A 14262-nucleotide genomic window follows, 5' to 3' on the forward strand; every position below is an offset into this window, starting at 1 on the left:
ACTGACAAGCACACACATGAGTCAGGTCTAGGATCACCTCAGATTAGGTCTCTTTGGGGATCCCCCGAACTGAACTTCTTGAGTCAGAACTCCAACCATGAGAAGAATTGCAGGATCTATAGACTGACTGTGAAGTGCATGTATCAGAATTGGGCATCCTCCGTGACTGAGACACCCAGATGCACGTAGAAGATATGGCAGCCCTTTGGGGCCTGCAGAGGACACCTGGCACCTTAGCAGAGGAAGGAGGGCAGAACAAATTGGACATCTACCCCAGCCAAGCATTGACAGCAAATATCTGGGTGAATGGAGACTCTAAGGTAGACTATGTCAGCCAATGGACCTTGGAAGGATTTTCTCACCATTGGATCGGTGAGATTGACAGCATTTCAGAAATACTGAAACCACTTAAGCAGAACCCTCGGAGCATGCTCCACATCAGGGACCCTGGGATGACATCGGGTGGCCATTTACTGAGGCAGTTGGGAGGCTAGGTGTGGATTCTCCCCTTATCTCCTTCCTTCCTCCAGATACAGGAGAAAGGAAAAGAAAATTCGGAAACAATGGTCTCACCCGCTTCCCCCTAAACCTTGACCCTTCCTACCCCTGATCATCAAACATAAAAATAATCAACATAAATAAATAAACCTTTAAAAATGCTGCCTGTAATGCCAGCAGTCCATAAGGCCACCAGTTCCAGTCCCAGCTGCTCCACTTCAATCCAACTCCCTGCTGATATGCCTGCGAAAGCAACAGAGGATGGTGCTTGGGCCCCAAGCCCATGTGGAAGACTGGGGTGAAGCCACCCGCTGGCATTGGCCTGGCTTCGCCACAGTTGTTGCAGTCATTTGGGGATGAACCAGCAGATCAAAGATCTCCTCTCTTTCTCTCCATAATTCTGCATTTCAAATAAATAAAATCAATTTTTTAAAAGATTTATTTATTTTATTACTAAGTCAGATATACAGAGAGGAGGAGAGACAGAGAGGAAGATCTTCCGTCCAATGATTCACTCCCCAAGTGAGCCACAACGGCCCGTGCGCGCGCCGATCTGAAGCCGGGAACCTGGAACCTCCTCCAGGTCTCCCACGCGGGTGCAGGGTCCCAAAGCTTTGGGCCATCCTCGACTGCTTTCCCAGGCCACAAGCAGGGAGCTGGATGGGAAGTGGAGCTGACGGGATACGAACTGGCGCCCATATGGGATCCAGGGCATTCAAGGCAAGGACTTTAGCCACTAGGCCATGATGGCGGGCCCAAATAAAATCAATCTTTTAGAAAATAAGATATTAACAATCACCAGAAGAACCCTTGCTCATGAGCATGTTTTCTGAGGAGATAAAAGCCTGTTGGAAGAGCACTCTCCATAGAGGAGTAGAGGGCAGGGCCTTTGCTCTTCTGCTCTGCTTCACAGTCTGGGATGTTATTTCCATTTTCTCTTCTGTTCCTACTTTATAAAATAGAAGAGACAGCCCTACCTCAAAATGTTGCCATAAGAATTCAAAGAGATCATGCATTTACTCAGTGCTGTTTCTGCCATGAACAATAAATGGCAGCCATGGTTGTGAAACCAAAGTCCTTATGCCCTGTGACTTCTTCTCCACCCTCACCCCAGTATGAGAAATCCTGAAGAACCAGTTAGATATTTGGGAATTCCCTCAGAGTCATATTCCTTAAGTAAATATGACCTGTGGACTGGATTAGGCCCACTTTACCTTTCATGCATACAGAGCGTGTAGTATAGTGCCTTATGTATGATGTCTGATAAACACCAGCTCTAACAAAAAGTTAAAGTATTAGATAATCTCTCCAAATATTTCAAAAATCATAGTATGTTTTAAGTCCATTTGCAAGGTTATTACATAACAGATAAAAATTTGAGATGTAATCTGTTTAAAATCATGTCATGGTAAAAATAAATAAATAACTGCCAATACTTGCCAACTCCTTCCTCGTGACATCATAAAGCTCCTTAAAATAGCAATAAACTAAATCCCCCTCAACATGTTTAGGAAGAATGGGATGTTATCAAATCCAACGCTGAAATACCCACTTTCATTGGACAACATTAGCTTCTATATTTAAAATATCGGAAGTGATGACCATATGAAAGCTGATGAACAACATTTAGCCTTTCATGACAGGCTTGTACAGGCTTCTCAGACATTAACTAATTAGTGTAACAGCAGCTAAGGTATGTCTTGACTCCCTCTCTGGGAAGGTCATTATCTCAGAGAGGAAGCACAGTAAAAGGCTAAACAATGCAGGACAGGAAGCAATGATTTGCTCAAGAGCTAATAACAGCACTTTGATTCTACACATTTTTTTCAACCAAGATTAGCCGGTCCCACTACAAATTCTAATGAAACACCAACAGGGACTTCCTGAATATCTCACTGAAACTTCATGGAACAGGATGAAGAAGGGGAAGCAATTCAGCTGGTGTTAGCACAGCTCATCTCTAGAGCCAGGACCTGGTTGCTCGGAATCAGGCAGTAGCAGGAAGTGAGGAAGATAAATGCTGATTTGAGAAGCCATAATGTGCTAGGCGAGGCACTTGGAGTGTGTCATCTCTTTCATCTTTTGCAAAGTCTTCAAGGCATATCATTCTTATTTATTTATTTATTTAAGCATGTGTGTGTGCATGTGTATGAAAGAGAGAAAGTCCCTTCATCCATTGGTTTACTCCCAAAATGGCTGCAACAGCTGAGGTGGTGCCAAGCAGAAGCCAGGAGCCAGGAACTCCACCTAGGACTCCATTGTGTGTTACAGCAGTCCAAGCCCTTGGCCAATTTCCACCATTTTCCCAAGTATATTATCAGGGAGTTAGCTCAGAAGTAGAGCAGCTATGACTTGAACTGGTGCTCTGTTATGAGATGATGGCATCACAGATGGCAGCTTAAGTTGCTACACCACAATGGTGGACCCATATATCATTCTTTAGTGAGGATGAGAAGCAGTGCCAAAGAGTAGAGTGGGTGGATCTGTCTAAATCCAAAAACAACTTGCCTCCAGTCCTGTTAGCCCTGTGTCTCAAGGGAAAATAGAAACAGATTCATCAGATAAACCCTTTATACAGAGTTTGATAACTATGTTAGTTTCCTTGGTAACTGTGTTAGTTTCCTGCTGTTGATGGGACAAATTCTTTAAAAAATAAATACACAGATTTCAACAAGTTGAAGTTCTGATTGGCTTTTACAGGTTGAGTGTTTTAGGTCTGGGAGTTTGGGGATACTGAACAGATTTTACTAATTGAGTATTCCTAATCCAAAAATCCAAAATCTGAAATCTGAAACTTTTTGAACTCCAACATGATATCCCCAAATTTTCAGATTTCAGAGCATTTGGGATTTCTGATCAGGGATGCTCAACTTGAACTAGTGATTCATAAACAGGGCAACATCCACCTACCAAATAGGAAGGTACTCTGGTGAGCTGAATAGGAAAGACTGAAAAAAGCAGAAACCAGAAATAAACATGAACTAGTCACTGCAAAATCACTTTCCCTATAGGGTCAAAGGAAGAGGGGACCTAACGTCATGATTTTGAAAACCAGTCCATTTTAAAGCTCTGTTGGCACCTGACACAGGTTACTGACTCTGATATGGTCTGGTCTGTTGGAGCTGATGCAGGAGCCAAATCGCTAGCCAAATCGCTGCTAGCAAAACTATCACACATTTAATCATGTATGACAACACAACATATTAGTTTTAATTCTGGAAAGCCTGGAAATCTGAGATTTCTCAATCCTACCATCCAAAAGCAGGCCGGGCTGCTCCTCTAAGGCTCCAGGGCAGGGCCACTCTTGCCTTTTTCAGCTCATGTCCCCTCCTCAACTGCACCAGATGGACACAATCCTTTACGCCTTGCTAGAGACCCATGTATTCCCAGGGCTAAGGCACAGAAATCTTCAGCAACCATCACTTGGATGACCGCCAAACTCCATCCTCAGGCAGCAGCTCTCTCATCCCCAAGGGGGTGCCACCCCTCCCCGCAGTGAGCAGCTCAGTCTTCCTGGGAACAGCTGTGAATGACTGAGATCCAGCAAACACTGTAGGAGGGCTTAGCTCCAAAGTGGAAAGCTTAGAAGACTCTAAAATGATAACGGCTGATCTGTGCAAGGGCATCAATGAATCTCTAAATAATAATGCTACAGATCGACTGACTCCACTTATAAAAATCTCCAGAAAACACAGACTAATAGAGACAGACAGACTGATAAACTGTTGGCCTGAAGTTGGGGTAGGGGTTGGGAAAGGGAGGAAGGGATTTCCATGGGGGATGAAGCAATGTGTAGGGCCCATGGAAATGTCCTGACAGCTCCACAGGTGTGTATTTATGGTAGTATGGGTTTCACAGGTGTGGGCATGTCAGAATTGAACAAATCACGCCTTTACGTGTTTATTGCATGTCAGTTACATATAGTTCAAAGAGAGCTGTTAAACACAATACACAAAAAAGAAACTTTAAAATCCTCCAGGACACACTAATTTGGAAAGGGTGAATGACACCTATGGGAGGTAGAATCAGCCAGTAAGGGAGAATGAACTCCCAATGATGACAGCTAGGATTCCCAGATTTTTCCTATGCAAGAAAACCTCTGGGCACATTTGCAATCCCATAATTAAGACTGATAATAGCATCATAAAACAATGGTAATATCTTCAGAGGAGAAACGCCTCCTATCCTGAAGGCAAACTGACTCTAAACAACAGGAGATGCCTAGAGCAGTCATCAGAGTCCTGCCTCCATTCTGCCCAATCCACCCTATTAACACAGGTGAGTAAAGAGCCCTCATTGGACAATGGACTTACAACTGCCTTGGCATATGACACGAATTAAGTCCACTTAATGCTTTACCACAGGCAGCCTTCAGGTGAGCAGGGACACTGTCCACCTCATTTCATAGAACCTGGAAAGCTAATCCTGTCTAAGAACAGGAAGGCCATCTCTTGGTTAAATCGTCAAATGGCTCACTTCATTAAACAGACTTCTTAAACCTACCATTTGTAGTCCATCAGTCAAAAAGGGTTTCCATATGCAATTGCCTTTACCACCTCAATAACCCTGGTTTTTTATTTGTTCAAATTTTGATTTATTTAAAAGGCAGCAAAACAGAGGCAGAATGAAAGACACTTCACGTGCTAATTCATTTCCCCAAATACTTTCAAAGGCTGGAACTAGGCCAGGGCTAGGCCAGCAACCAGGAACTCCATCCCAGACTCCCACATGAGTAGCAAGGACCCAACTTCTTGAGTGTGCATTAGTAGCAAGCTACAATGGGTAGTAGAGCTGGGGCACAAAGACAGGTACTCTAATATGGGCTGCAGGCATCTTAAGCAGCATCCTCAAAAAAATATATATTTATTTTTAGTGGAAAGATTTACAGAGAGAAGGGAGACAGAGAGAACAATCTCCCATCCACTGGTCTACTCCCCAAGCAGCCACAACAGCCGGAATTGAGTTGATCTGAAACCAGGAGCTTCTTCCAGGTCTCCCACACAGGTGCAGGCTTCCAAGGCTTTGGGCCATCCTTTACTTCTTTCCCAGGCCACACGCAGGGAGTTGGAAATGGAGCAGCCAGGATACAAACCAGCACCCATATGAGATCCTGGTGTATGCAAGGAGAGAACTTTAGCCACTCTGCTACTGTGCTGGGCCCAAAATAAAATAAAATAAATCTTTTAAAAAGAGTCCATTTAAACACATCCTTATTATCAATGTGGAATGAGCTATTGATGTAGTTTCTGTAACATCAAGTAATAATATTTAATGGGGCTGGCATTATAGTGTAGCAGGTTAAGCCTCCTCTTGTGACTCCAGCATCCCACATAAGCGTGCCAGCTCAAGTGAGTGAAAAGCTGATGGACGATCTCTCTCTCTCTCTCTGTCTTTCCAATATAAATTAAAAATACAGATTTTATTTCTCAACATAAGCTCCATCCAGTTCAAGACACTTTTTACAGTGATAATACTGACCAGTTGTCCCATTCCTAAAAAAGTAAAGTTCCTGGGACAGGGCAGTCATTTTTACATTATTTAATGCAGCAAAACAGTTGCTCTTTAAAGAAGTTTTCAAGATCAGGAATCCAAAGGAGTCACACCAGGAAAGTGGACTGAATGCCCGGTAACTTCCCACCTACACTCTGGACAAAGCGCCCTTTCTGATGCATTGTCAGGGTGGAGAACAGCTCTCAGAGGACACTTTCCAGGGTGTTTTTCTACTCCAGCTTTGGCTAACTTTTCCAAACACCCTTCAATTGCTCTTTTTCCTCCAGAAAGTCAACAAGCAACATGCCTCGAGCATCCTCCCATACTGTCATCATGATCTTGGTCCCTGATCTTTTTGCCCTGACCAGACCACTTCCACCTCCAGTTATTTACTTTTGCTGAGCACTCTGACAGTCAGGGACGCGTTCTAGGAACACACAGAACACACAGCATAAATCCTGAATAAATCCCCGCTGAACCCTGTAATGAACCTTCAAAGCGCCGAGGAATGAAAAGCAGCAGCCATTTAAAGAGCTGGGGAAAAAACCTAGGCAGAGGGAGCTACCAGGGAGGTAGCTCAGAGGTCTCATGTGTCCCGGGCCTGAGGAGTGCCCTCTGTGGACTTACACGGGAAGTGAGTCAGAGAGAGTGGTAGGCAGGGCCAGCAGACCATGGTCAGAGCTTGAATTTTGTTCCTAACTAAATGAGAAGTCACTAGGGGTTTTCAAGAAACAAAGTGACACCACTGGATTTACGCCTTTTAAAGATAGCTCAACCTGCATGATTAGGAATGCGGGAGCTTATGTCAGCCATAGGAAGTCAAAGGTGGAGAAGATATGTGCGTGGTGGGGGTGGGGTCACAGTGACTCATTTTGAACATGTTGAATTTGACACATGGTACTTCCTTGAGGCTCCTACAGCTTCAACACCCCCTCCCACCAAAGAATTTATGATGAAGAAAGAATTATAATGTCTACCTCTGAGATACTACAGTCAGACAATCCCTTTGCTATTTACAAGAACCTGATTTTAGGGGTGCTTGTTGACAGAATGGATAATAGGTACCATGCATCAAGCCAGCACCTGTGTTCACCCTGTCACTGGCATCACAACACACCTTGTTAGAAGCACATGGAAGGAAACCAAGGTTAAAGAGGGTCAGGATGACAGAGTATTGCCACCATTCAGAAAGGCAATCAAATCCGGGTTCTCTTCAACATCCCTAACTCTGCAGAAATGTCTGGGTTTCACTTCAGCATACAGATATTTTAAAAATCACCTCGCTGTGCTTGCTTCAGCAGCACACATACTAAAATTGGAATGATACAGAGAAGAGTAGCATGCCCCCTGCGCAAGGATGACACACAAATTCGTGCAGTGTTCCACATTTTTATGGAAGTGCAGCAGAAATACATATGTCCATAGGCAGAAACAGAGAGCAGCATATGCCCGTACTTGCAATACAAGGATGGTCTCACAGTGAAATCACAGATAAGCCCCTTCATTGTTGGGAGGTACCTCAATGGCAGTGTGATAGGCTTCTGAGGGCACTGGGAAGACTCCTATTGAAAGAATGGAAAGGAGAACAGTTGGGGGGAGAAGGGAAGGGGAAGCCCCAACGCCTACTAAACTGTCATAAAATAAAAAATTAAAAAAATTGTTAAGAGATGAAAAGCTAAATAAATACATACTAGGAAAAAATTACCTGAGTGAACCAGTTTCCCCCCAAACAGACTCTAGTATTTGGTACTTTATGAAGAACAAAGCCCCGTCTTGGCCCACCTGTTATGGAAGGGGCTGTACATGGAAAGGAAACTTAACTCTTCCCTGGGTATGTGGAACGGAGCCGCCAAACAGCCCAGTCCTTTTCCTGGAAGCCAGCGCCCTAGCAGCAAACGCCAGCAGCAGCCAACTGAGGCTGCCTTGTTCGGGCTTCCACACGGCTCCCTCTGTTCGGCTCACAGAGGCCTCTTTTTCTGTGAAAACATTCCGCATCTGCGGTTTGGGAAACTCATTGTCTAGGGTGCGGAGAGTCCTTATGGGAAAAAGACACTTGTTTGACCCGCTCATCGTTTAAAGGGATCTTATAAGTCAGACCCTCCCTGAACTCTGAGAGGTTATCTTGTGCCCACCTTTCAATGTCTGCAGATGACAGGACAGGAAAGAAACGTCGGCTGGACCCTGGAGCACAGAACCAAGCTCCCAAGGATTCCCCCGCCAGGTCCCCCGAGGCCTCCCCGGGACCGGGCACCTAAGTCCTGGGCGAGGAGGGAGGAGGCGGCACGAGGACCAGCGCCCCGCCCCGCCCCGCCCACGGTAGCCCCGCCCCCCAGCCCTAGGCCGCCGCTCATTGGCCGGTCCGAAAGACGCGGGGCGTTGTCGGTTTGAATGGGAGCGCCTGGAGCTGGAGCGCAGGCGCAGAGGAGGCGCTGAGGGCGGGCAACGCTGCGGGACCCCCTGGGCGGCGGAGGGCGCTCCGGGAGGCCGGGGCAGCGCCGAGCTCTAACCCACGTGACCCGCCGGGGGCGCGCACCGCCGTCTCGGTGCCGGGTCCCGCGCGGCTCCCTGGCCGAGGCGCCCTCACCGTCGTCCGTCGCCCCTGGCGGCCGCTGCGGCAGTGTCGCCCAGCCGGCGGCGCCCCCGGGGGCGAGCCTGGTCCGTGGGAGGTGAGTCCTGCGGCCACTGTCGGACGGAGGCGTGGAGGGGGCTCCGGCAGGCGGGTGACGGGGGAGCGGGCGGCTGAGGGAGGCAGCTTCGGTGTCGGGGGTCTTCGGGGGAGACCTCCTTTGTTCGGGTGCGGGGCAGAGAGGTCCGCCGTGACTGGGCAGCGGGCGCCTTGCGGGGACGCGGCGTCGCGGGCTTAGAAACTGGGCGTGAGGAGCGGCTCGCCCCGAGACCAGCTCTGCCTGGCTCGCTCGTTAATTTTTAGGGAAGAGGAAAGCCTTCAGAACCTCCTTTCGTCGTTTCTTTGGGAAACAATCCTAGGATACCTTGGTTCCTCACGTCTTCCCTGTATGTATCGAGCCTCAAAACGGTAGATTTACAAAGTCCGAGCCCGCTGTGTAATTAAATCCCAAACCACCCAGCCCGTGTTTGTAAGGTGTTTGCATTATTATGTTTATTTAAATTGGTGAACTTGGGGGGCACCAACCTGTCGACTTACTAGATAGGTTGGTGGCAAACCAGTTCAAGCAGAAAACGTTCAGAAAAAAAACCTTTCCCCGACATCTGTTGCCTATCTTCAGTTTTAAAAAGTGGAACATCATTTCTTTATAAAGGTACCCAGTCCGATCGCTTTAGTCTCGTTTGAATTATGTTCAGGAAAAGCGAGCAAGTGTGGAAATTGCATTTGCTCCATGCATAATTTATCCGTCGCTGAGTTAAAGGAGGCCGAGCGGGTTCTTGCCTTGCTCTCTGCGGGCTTGTGGGGCTGCGCCGCGCGGGGCGTGCGTGCTGGAAGCGACCATGACCCCTTCTTTGCGGCCCCCTTGGAGAAGGGTGCACCCCCAGATTCCCCCGCCTGGTCACAGCCGGGATGATGAGCGCTGATAAACACCGCTTGTGTTTGGGTCGATTGTTCCGAAGTGACATTATAAAAAAGGAGGAGGTGGGAATGGGTGGGTGTGGGGAGGGTGAGGCGCGGGGCTTCTCCCAGCTCACCCACCTTGGCTTCTTCGTCACAAGTCACTTCTAGCTGTTAGTGATGGTTGCAGGAGTGCAGCCCTGAACAAAGTAAAGAGTTGTGCCATGTTGTTGTTGAGGCATCAATGGCAAGACAAGCAGTTGAGTCTTTTTTCTTTATCAAATCAGACATGTGGTATTAAAAATGTATTTTAATGTGAGACTTACATTAATGTAAGTTGTTTAATGTAGAATTATTTAATGTAACATGAGACTTGGTGCTAGGCTATTTATAGCAGTGATAGGCTTTAGTAGGTTTTTATTAAGGAATTTACTGACAAGAACCTAATGTATGGATTCTCACAGTCACAGCAAATGGGTGATAATTACAACACAAGCCTCGTCACTTCTCATAGTTTTTAAAATGCTCTTTTCTGAAACAAACAAACAAAACCCTAAGATTTTCTACAGAATTTTAAAATTGGAAACCTGGTGCAAACTTTTACAGTATTTACACGTGCCCTAGTAGACCCGTGCTAGTTTATACTAACAACTGCGGTGAAGGCTGTGGCCACTGGACTTGATGGTTTCACGTGGGGCCAGGCACCGGCACCAGGTTTGCAGGTCATCCCTCTGGGCATCACAGTGTCGGGTAGATGAGCATTGTTGAGCCCACACTGATTCAGACCACTGAACTGCTAATTCACTGTACTGCATTCAAACCTGGCCTGCCCCCTAAGCACATGCCATATTGTTTTGTGTGTCTGCTTCCATCTCCTTGTGTCCCTGGATTTTGTAGGGACACAGGTCTTGTGTTTTTTTTTTTTTTTCCTTTTTACAGTCTTATAGGTATAGGGCTTTCCTCCATCCCTTCCCCATTTCCCCCTGTATTTTATGATAATATAGTTCTTCATCACAGTTCCAATTCCAACATTTGCTATTTCCCTATGTCATGACATTGTAGGTATAAGCAATGGTAGAGAGTCTAGTATTTTGTTATCAAGGTATGTTGAACAGTTTTTTGGGGGGCTACTTTTATTCAGAAGTAGCGATGCATACTGTACTTCTTTGTTTCCTGGTACTCTAGTCTCCGTTACACTGTAAGAATGTATGTGTATACTTCATTGGCTGTGTTTTGTGTTTTGCATGAAGGTTGCTTTATATCCGAGAACATACATTTGTCCTTTTGAAACTGGCTTATTTCACTGGGCGTAATGATCTCCATTTGGGACCATTTTGTTGCAAGCGGTCGGATTTCATTTTTTTAATGTCTGAGTAGTATCCCATAGATTAGATGTACCACCGTTTTTTTTTTAATCAATTGCTTTTTTGATGGGCATCTGGATTATTTCCATGTTTTTGCTGTTGTAAGTTGTGCTGCTTCTTTTAGATATATTCCCAGGATTGGGGTTGTTGGCTCAAGCAGTAGATCAATCTTCAGTTGTCTGGGCACTCTCCATGCTGACTTCCATATGGCTGTATTCATGTATACTTCCACCAGCAGTGGAGTAGGTACTTTTTTCCTGTAGGGACATACTTTTTTAAAAAATGTCTGTAAATGGTGTGTTTTGGTGTGAATTATGCAGAAATATTTCAGTTTTTTTTTTTTTTTTAGATCTTTCTTGCTTTCTCTACCTTATAAATACATAGCATTTTTAGTGCCTTTTTAACTTTTGTGACTTGATGAGACTTTCCTGAGTTACTTAAGGGACTAAGAATATACTTTTTGCTGTGGAGAAATATGTTAAAGGCGAGTTTTCTCTCTGGTACAGGGTTCTTCGCTGTGGCATAGGTCTTGTTTTAAATCAAAGTTTGTTTAACATCTGTTGGGTGTGAAGCAATGCACTTGGTTTTATGAGATGAGAAAAGTTTTCCTTTTCTTTGGTTGTTTCTGGAGTTTGCTGCAGAATCTTTCTGCTGTCTCCTTGCTCTGCCCTGTTTGTCGTCGCTGATTCCTCTTTTCAACACAGCTCCAATTTTGCTATTCTTTTGTTGAAAAAAGAATCCCAGTATGTAAATACAAGGTCTACTCTGTGCTCTGGTGCTGCATTCAGAGTCCCTTACCCCTGGGCACTGTTCTGCCCTCTAGACTCCTCTATAACCACTCCCAACCCAGTAGACTTGTCCTGGAACGCATTCTGGACATCCCCTCCTCCTTGACCATAGGACCTTCCCTCCGTGGACCTTAGGAGATCTACCCATCCAGGGGCAGGTTCTGAGTCCCACTGGATTAAGACAGCACTTCCTTCTTCACTGTACCTGGTTAGTTCCTGGCTCAGGCTTCTGACTTCAGTTTCTTACCAGTACAGACCCTGGGAGGCAGTGATGACGTCTGAAGTAATTGTATTCCTGTTACTCAGCTCGGAGGACCAGATTGAATTCCCCAGCTGACTTAGCCCACTTGGTGCCCCTATGGTTATATTTGGGGGATGACCCAGTGTGTGGAAGTACCATCTCTGTTTCTGCCTGTCAAATAAAAAAAGGGAGGTTGGAGAAGGTGTGTGTGTCTACCTATCCTTCTAGGTATAGTACAGCTTTTCTTGCTTTCAGAAAGTTTTTCCTGGTTCTTTTAAGATAGGACAGAGTTGTGTTTAATATGCTTTCCTGTGAAAATTCTGAAATCAAACTTTTCTTCTTTGAAGATTTATTTATTTATTTGAAAGAGTTATAGAGACAGGGAGAGGCAGAGCTTCCATCTGCTGGTTAACTCCCTTAATGGCTGCAGCAGCCATGGCTGGGCCAGGCCAAAGCCAGGAGCCAGACTTCTTCCAGGTCTCCCACGTAGGTACAGAGGCCCAAGGACTCAACTGTATCACTGCTTTCCCAAGCACACTAGCAGGGAACTGGTTAGGAAATAGAGCAGTGGGAATCGATCCTGTGCCCAAATGGGATGACAGCTTAATGTTCTGCACCATAGTGCCGGCCTCCTAAACTCAAACTTTTTAGGCATTTGTATACTTTTGCATTTCAGATTTATTTATGCCTAAAAATTTGTTTGCAACAATAAAAAAAATTTAAGTTCTATTTAGGGAACTGATTCGTCATTTACTAACTCACGAACAATGTTCAATAGAATGGACTATTTATTCTTTTCTATTTCACTGTTGAATTTCAAAATTACCATTCCAAGTAGCAGAGTAAGATTCAGCTTGGGATGCCCACATCCAATGTCGGAGTGCCTGGCCTCAGATCCTAAACCCACCCCTGACACTAACCTGGTGCTCATGCATGTCTTGGGATGCCACAGGTGATGGCTCAGCGTACTTGCATCTCTGCCATTCCCGTGGAGATACCAGTTGAATTCCTGGCTTCATCCTGGCTCAGTCCCAGCTGTTGCAGGCATTTGAGGAGTTCCAGTGGGTGAGAGATGTCTCTTTTTCTCAGCCCTTCACATAAACTAGATGATCATATGTTAACTGGTTGAAGCTGATGGATGATCAGCATTTTAGTGTCTGTCTGCCCTTAGCAGTGGGTGATGCACTTCAGAACTCCCAGAAGATGCCTGGAACCTTGAGATAACACCAAGCTGCATCTACTGCATTTTTACCCTAAACAGACACACCTGTGACAAAGTTTACTTTATAAATTAGGCACAGTAAGACAGTAACAAATAATGAGAGGGGAAAATTGTAACAGTATAGCTAATGGAATTGCTAGCGTTTATACTTTTACGTGCTCTGGCCCTTATTAAGGGAAACAAATGTTTCTATTTTACTTTATTGCTTTTTATTTCTTTCTAAAGATTTTGTTTATCTGTTTAAAAGTCAAAGTTAAAGAGAGAGGAGAGATCTTATAATCTTCTGACTCATTCCCCAAATGGCTGCAATAGCCAGAGCTGAGTCAATCTGAAGCCAGGACCAGGAGCTTCTGCTGGGTCACCCACACAGGTGCAGTGGCCTGACCACTTGAGCCATCCTTCACTGCTTTTCCACTCCATTGGCAGGGAACTGTAGCATGCTGGACTTGAACTAGCACCTGTATGGGATGCTGACACTTGCAGGTGGAGGATTAGCCTGTACGCCACTACTCCAGCCTCAGAAAGTTTTTATAATGTGTGCTTATCCAGCGATCACACTGTTAGATATACTTGCTTTCTATAGTAACCTGACCTAAGTAAGCTAACATCACACAGATACATTGAACCCTATTTGTTGCTCTTAAAGATTGGATAAGTTAAAGAAACTTTAAAGTTAAACACATAATTTAGGACTGTAAGTTGACTAAAGAAAGCTTGAAGTTTTTACAACATAATTTATAATGAACACAGTTTTGCAGTACAATATGATTAAACATTATGATTAATTCTAATTTATTAATTTGGGATTATGAATTTATGAGTTGTATATGACAAATGGAAGTTAATACTAAATAAAACCTTTTTCAGCACTGTTAGAGATTAGACATGTGAGTATATCATCTTGAGTTCATCTTTAGTTTACAGTTCTATGCAACAATTTGGTTGTATTATTAATATACAGTGTAAGTATGTTGAGTACAGAATCAGGACTTTTTTCTGTAATATTTATTTATTTTTATTTGAAAGGCATATTTACAGAGAGGGAGGGAGGGAGAGAGAGAGAGATCTTCTATCCTCTGCTTCACTCCCCAAATGGCTGTAACAGCTAGAGCCAGGAACCAGGAACCTATTTAGGT

General features: G+C 44.9%; 2 protein-coding genes and 1 non-coding gene across 6 annotated transcripts in view; 2 read left to right on the forward strand and 1 right to left on the reverse strand.

Annotated features, from left to right (window-relative positions):
- AKNAD1 (AKNA domain containing 1) overlaps nt 1-8289 on the reverse strand; it is a 58359-nt gene extending 50070 nt beyond the window's left edge. The window contains exon 1 of the mRNA XM_058655109.1: nt 8121-8289. The gene's annotated coding sequence lies outside the window, so the exon portion shown is untranslated. The remainder of the gene's footprint in view (nt 1-8120) is intronic.
- LOC118758664 (U6 spliceosomal RNA) lies at nt 7274-7380 on the forward strand. Its single transcript, XR_004995765.2, has one exon. It is a non-coding gene; the product is annotated as a U6 spliceosomal RNA (small nuclear RNA).
- A 190-nt stretch (nt 8290-8479) lies between the features above and the next one.
- The window catches only part of GPSM2 (G protein signaling modulator 2), a 51129-nt gene continuing 45346 nt past the window's right edge, over nt 8480-14262 (forward strand). For 3 of the 4 annotated variants that reach the window (XM_058659817.1, XM_058659828.1, XM_004582162.4), the window contains exon 1: nt 8486-8654. The gene's annotated coding sequence lies outside the window, so the exon portion shown is untranslated. Of the gene's footprint in view, nt 8655-14262 lie in introns of all 4 variants that reach the window. The other variant, XM_058659838.1, reaches the window with a different exon arrangement.

The sequence above is a fragment of the Ochotona princeps genome, chromosome 2 (genome assembly GCF_030435755.1).
Source record: "Ochotona princeps isolate mOchPri1 chromosome 2, mOchPri1.hap1, whole genome shotgun sequence".
Classification (NCBI taxonomy): Eukaryota; Metazoa; Chordata; class Mammalia; order Lagomorpha; family Ochotonidae; genus Ochotona; species Ochotona princeps.